Consider the following 6957-nt stretch of genomic DNA (forward strand, 5'->3'; position numbering starts at 1 on the left):
TGTGGTCCACATGCCACCAGACGAACGAGTGTTAAGTGTGTGGTTCCCCCCTCACAAAACACTCTGAGCGGGGGTGTGAACCATCAGACAAGCACTGGCTCCTCTACAGGTCTCCCCACTCACTGTACAGCCATGGGACGCATTATACACCATGCAGAGAGCCCTTAAAAATATTACACAGCCATGGGGGACAACCAAATACTTTACGGAGAGCCCTTAAAAATCGCCCTACCTAGAGGGGTCCTAAAATCTTTAAGGAGAGATCACACACATGCACAGTGTGAGATTATGTAAAAAATGCATACTGTGCAGGATGAGTTTGCACATATATGCAGTTAGGCCTAGAGGCTGTTTTCTCTGGCTTTGGAGGTGAAATATGCAACTGGCTCGTCATCACAGTGCATAAACAGGCCATGATTTTGAGCCACTAACCGTTTTAGGCTTTAAAAACAAAGAGCGCTAAGCTGCTTGGGTCAATCTCACTAAAATCTTTCGAAGACTGGATTTGGATCAGAGTCTGACAGCCACCATGACCGGGCAGTTTCTGATGTGGGAACTAAACTATACTTTGAGTAAGATTAGTGCAAGAAACCGGCATGCCTTTTGTAATTTAGTGTCATTTTCAGTGTATTCTGTGAGCATGACAGATCACTTGGACCAGACCTCTACTGATGAACTGAACTACTGTGAATAAGACAAGTGTAAAAAATGGACTGTGTCTTTGTGTCCAGTTCTCTGTGTCTTCACTAAACGTGACAGATTATGGATGTACGCTGTGTAAATACCCAGGTGGAGACAAGTGTAAGCCTGGCATGGTGTCCCCTCTCCCCTGGCATTGTTGACACAGTAGGGGGGTCAAACAAGTGTCTGCGGAGGAGGAGTGCAGATGGTCATGTTATTTGACCATCACCCACCAACCCCCCTCCTTCCTAAACATATTGTATCAGCACTCTGACTGACTGTCCTGTCAGTCATACACACGCACGCACACACACACACACACACACACAGCCCACCGGCAAAGTAGTGTGTTCTGGAATGTTCTCAGCTAAAGAGTTCCCAAACTGCTGGTGTTTCCATACAGAGAAAAAAACTCAACTCTAACTCTTAAAAGAGTATTCAGATGTGCCATGACCACAAAATCAGATCTAGACACAAGGTGGAGAGGTCAAGGCATAGACGTTTTAAGGTTGTTTAATAGCATGTCACTGCCATTGCTGTGGGATACTGTCACAGCATTATTTCATGTATTGTCTGCACTGCACTGATTGCACTTACACTGATACAAGCATGCTCTCACATGTGCACATTAACTACTTACACACACACTCACACACTCACTCACTCACTCATTCACTCACACTCACACTCACGCTCACACACACACACACACACACACACACACACACACACACACACACTCACTCACTCACTCACACACAAACCCATAAAGACATAAAAAAGCCCATACACACATTCCCACAAACTAAGTTTGACTGCTTGTTGGTTGTCCTCACTAGGAGGAGAATACAGACCACAGATCCGAAGCCGTAAAGCAACAAAGCCACTCTTCCATACCTTCAGATTGTCCAGAGTGTCCCTCCTTGGCGTGAGTTTCTCGTGTCCTTCCTGTTATCCTGTACCACTTCTGGGCTGTGCTCTCTGCCCAGCAGTTCACACAGTACACCGAGCACTCAGGAGGAGGAGCTGGAAGGTGGAAAAAAATCTACTCTGACATGAATAAGCAATCTGAAAGGAACCACGTGATTACATTTGGGCCAATGAGAGGAGGCCCTTCATCAGACAGACACTCCCCCTTCCCCTCCCTCCCCCTCCCCCCTCCTCTCTTGTTCTCACTGAGTAGTTCTGAAAGGGGCGGGGCTACTAATACTCATGTCATGGTTTCCATAGTAGCATATCAGGATTTTTTTTGTTAACTGATGGTGATTGGTGATTATTGATGGTCATAGATTAAATACATTTATTTTTGTAAAAACATTGAGATAAAAGTTATATTTGCAAAAGCACAGACATTGATGAGATTTAAAGATAATAAATAAATATAAATAAATAAAACATAACATAATCAAAACATACAAACATACATTCCCAAACTTGTAATGCAGTGTGATACTGCAATGCCAGTTGAACAGAATGTAGTTTAAATAATTTAATATAAAATGTCAATAACACTATTGAGGTTTCCTTAGTTTGTGAGAGGCAACTCATTTTGAAAATATCATGAACACCAATTACCCATGTGCATAAACATGCCTATATACAGAAATGTATGTGCAGTTAAGTTTTTATGTGTGCATGTGTCTGCATTATGTATTGATGTTATGTGAGTGTGCGCATATGTGACTGAGTGTGTGAATGAAGTCTGTGGCGTTGCCTCTGTGTTTCATTAGTGCTGAGGGTGTTGGCTTAAATAGACTGAAATCTTGGGAAACACTTCTAAAGCCTAAAACCCTCATTTTGATAGTGCTTCTGGTCTTTGTCATCATTTTTGTATTTCAGAGCGTATAAGCTGTGACTTAGGCTACTCTGTACCTAACGGAACAAGACTTGCCAAACTGGCTGGGGTGTTTTAGAGTGTCTCAGATATTGATGGGTTTGTCTGCAGCAGTGGCACTAGGGAGTTGTGCTCCAAGTCCGGAAATGAAACTGGATTCTGTGGGGGGCAGGAGAGGCTAAGTGATCGTGTGTGTAATAGTCTGGGGCACGCAGGTGCATTGGTAGTAATAATGAGGTAATTAAACAGGTCAGAGAATGGTGAGGGCTCTGAAGGAAGTGATTGTGCTTTTTTCCCTCTCAGATAATGCATTCCTCATGCTCCTTTTGAGCAATATGTTACGGAAAGAAGAAAAAACAACAGAACAGCAAGAGAGAAATAGGAAGAACAAAAGAAAGAAAGAAAGAAAGAAAGAAAGAAAGAAAGGATGTAATAAAGAAAAAAGGTAATGTTCTCAAAAGACCCTCACCAAAGTACATCTTGTGGATTTTGGACCAATTGTATATTTTGTTGTGCTTCCTCACCTGGGAACATGTGAACTACTGGACCTCGACCTGGTTGACCCTGGCTGACGAATTGCCCCGAGCAGGTGTTAGAAGTTGAGAGCTTTGGTAACTCAGACAAGTTCGTGCCATTATTTTACACAAACATAGGCATCCGTTATGCATGTTGTCTGGAAGATTATGTCATATTATCTGGACCACAGATGATATTATTGTGTGTGTGTGTGTGTGTGTGTGTGTGTGTGTGTGTGTGTGTCTGTATAAATGTGTGTGGATGTATGTGTGTGTGTGTGTGTGTCTGTGTGTGTGTGTCACGGCTGAGAGAGAGAGTAAAGGGTCTTGATCAGAAACACACCCGGTGCTCTCAAACGGTGCCCCATCTCTGCTTCCTGGTGTATAATTTACAACTTCCTGTTGTCAGCACGGCCCTGTTGACATTAATCCCCAGTTACAATAACCCCTGTGGCCCCACGTCTCAGAGAAACACTGAAGAAAGCCAAAAACAACCTGAAACACTCAGCTGAAAGAGATTAAGATCTAATTTGCTGTCATTTAAAAAGTTATTTTTGAGAATTGTTAGGTTGCTGTTTCAACTTATCAAATATATCAAACCAAGAGCATCATATTTTTTGGCAGACCTTCAGAGAGAAGGCATCGCTCTACATGAGCACTGTTAAATGGGTAATTTTGGCTTTCCATGTTCGTAAAAGATATTCTAGTCATTCCCAGCGCATCAACTGACAAAAGACATTTAGTAAGATCCTGGAAAACAGACACACTCTTCCCAGATGCACACAGTGCCACATGCCAAATGGGGACAAATGTCAGATCCTGTCAGGCAGGGAAATCTGTGCTACACATGTAGCATATGGTGCAGAAAAAGGAGGGAAAGAGACAAATAGAGAGAGAGGAAGAGAGAGAGAGAAAGATTGTGAGAGAGAGTGAGGGAGAGAGGGAGAAAGAGAGAGAGAGAAAAGAGCAGCACAGAGAATGGGAGGGCTCTGCCCCCTGCGCTCATCTCTCTTTACCTCTCATCCCATTTACGGGCCCTTTCCATTTACTGACGTCTCATTTGAGTGTGTGGGATGAAAGGCGCTGGCTTGGGGCCCGGAACGTCCATCACTCTTTATGAGCCGCCCTGTCAGGGCCGGAGAAAAGCCTCTTCCCCGACACTGTTTCTGATCAGCTGTAAACGCTTGGGTGTCACTGTAATTGCCCCCTGTGTATACGAGAGCCCCTGCCCTACCCCGGCCAGGTCTACAGCGCGGGGCAGTAAATCACTCACACCTCACACAATGGGGGGCCAGGGCCACACTGTTGCCCCCCCTCCCAACACACACACACACATACACACACACACACACAGAGACCATTCATGGGCATGAGCAGGGCAGGGTGTTTGGAGCTGCAGTCTAATCAGTGACTGCAACTTGAGATACTTTCATGTGTAGCAATGCAAACACTGCATGCAATCATTTCGTCCATCACATATAATAGGAAGATATATTGCATTACAGTTATAGTTGTCTTCGTATTTGGTACTTAGTTCAGAATAAGCTAATGTTATGATGTCATTTGCCAAGGGGTGCCCAGGTTAATGTATGTGCGTCTGACAACTGTGCAGGGTTCTGTCTTCAGTATAGCCTATCATATAGTGCAGCCATTCCAAATGATTGAGGGACAACATGGACAACCTTTTCTGCTGTATCAAGATTTTCATATTTCATATTTTATGAAATGTCCTTTCCCCTTTCCCACAGGGAGTCTATGTAAAATAAATCCTTATTTTGTGCAAGAAATATCTGCGTCTAAATCAGAGAAACGTGGCTGCCACCTGCTGGTTAAACAGAAAACATCAGTTTAAAAAATGTGACCTCAAACTGAAGACTTCATGACATTGGACCAATGAAAATATGTTAATGCGCAACTGTAGTGCGGAAATACACTTCATGTGGGCTTCTTACACTTGTTTTGGGGTTTTGTTTAGTTACTGTTTCCACAAATCGCCAGTTTCCCAGATGTTACCAGTTTGTGTTGACAGGTCCTGCATCATTGGCTTTAGCCAGGTGATGAGAGGTAACAAGAGGCAGGTGTGGAGCTGCTCTGGGCGAATGGGATGAGGACAGGAGGCAGGTAGCACAGGGGAGGGAGGGAGGCAGAGCCGCTGATAGACAAAGTAGGTGCGGAGGTACGGCCCTTTGTATGAGTCTGTGTGTGTGTGTGTGTGTGTGTGTGTGTGTGTGTGTGTGTGTAGGGGGAGGGGGGTTGCCTCAGGCTCCAAATAATCTGAATCAGGCAGCTGTCCTCTCTCTCGCACACACTGTGTCCCTGAGTCCTGCTACAACACAGCAGCACCACTAGCACTAGCAGCAGTAGCAGCAGCAGCAGGAACATGAGCAGTACAGATACGGCACCCCCAGGGAACTCCCCTCCCAAACAGGACGCCCCCTCGGAGACCACCAGCCTGGTGAGGGCACCGACGGGAGGAAAGGTAAGTGAGTGGGGGCAGGAGTCTTTCTCCTTCACCTCTGTTTCACCCTGCCTGCACTCTCATCTCTGGATGACTCAGGAGGAACTGCATAGGAGGCTTTGGAAGAGGAAATGACCTACAGAATCTCTAGCCCTTATGATGGCTATGGTACTGATGTATAGACAAATCCAAAGCATGTATATCATTTTATGCGTTTAATGTATAGGGAAGAGTAGGAAGAGAGTCAGAGAGAGAGGGGGGGGCATAGATGGAGAAAGAGAGAAACTAGAGGGGGAAGGACAATGATATAGCACTTTTGGGCTTTTGGAACAGTTATCTGATACAAGTTTTACCACTCTTTCACTCTTTCACAGACACAAAGTAACTGAAAGAGTTGCTAGTTCAGTCCTACAAGTTAAAAAGTTTGCATTGTGTTATTCATTCAAAACACAAACCCATTGTCCTTCCCATCTGGAGGTACTGAGGTACCATCAGAGTTGATGCTGTGCACGTTATCTAGTTGATGCTGGGCTCTAGATCTAATCTGATTACTGTTTAGCTCTGCACGTAGGCTACATGTAGCTGATGGCTAAAATTGTGCTTAATATGTGCTCTATAATCCTGTTAGCAGACATTTGGTGGCCATATCTCTATATCTGGACTTTGTCTCCACTCTTACAACTTACAGTAATAGGCTACAGGGCTACTTCATAAATGAGAGCATGACAATGGTTATAGTCACTCTATCATGCCAATGCAAGTGACCCTCTGTGGATATTTGTCTAATGATCATCAAATCCCTTCCCCATTATACTTTTCATCTAAAGTTAACTCACCAGTTTGGGAAAGATTCTCATTTCATGATGAAATGCTATGGCCATGTTACATACACTGTGACCTTAGGGAACAACAATTAGAGATGTTGTTGAATATTGCGTGCTGGTTTGAAACTGCAGTAACTGGAGACCATTTGCTGTATAATGTTGTGAAAATGAGATGAAGGAGAGTTTTGTATTTTGCTTATCAGTAAACAACAAGGTAGCCCAGGTCAGTACAAGGAGAAATCAAATGTTGTCTCAGCATAAACAGTATCTATGTGCAGTGGGTTGAAATGCCCCATCCTGCTGATAAATGGCCTCTAGCTGGAATGAAAACCGGTTGCCTTGCATTTTGTAGTAGTTCATATCAAGCCTTACAGTTGCTGAAAATGGTTCAGCACTAATGTAACAGTCTAAATTTCAATGAGAACTTAATTCAAACTCACTTTCGTCATGTTATCACCAGTAGTTTGATTTTTATAAAACTGTTATTTTTCGAACTGTGTCGCTTTGCTGTTTTTGCATGCACAAGCGGTAGTACAGGAGCTGATGACCCAGAGAAGCCAGTTACTGTTGGCTGTTAAGTGGTTGCACTTGTGCTAATTCACAGGAGGCTAGCTGAGCACTTTCACATGGAAACAATAATCCCTC

The sequence above is a fragment of the Alosa alosa genome, chromosome 4 (assembly GCF_017589495.1).
Source record: "Alosa alosa isolate M-15738 ecotype Scorff River chromosome 4, AALO_Geno_1.1, whole genome shotgun sequence".
NCBI classification, from domain to species: Eukaryota; Metazoa; Chordata; class Actinopteri; order Clupeiformes; family Clupeidae; genus Alosa; species Alosa alosa.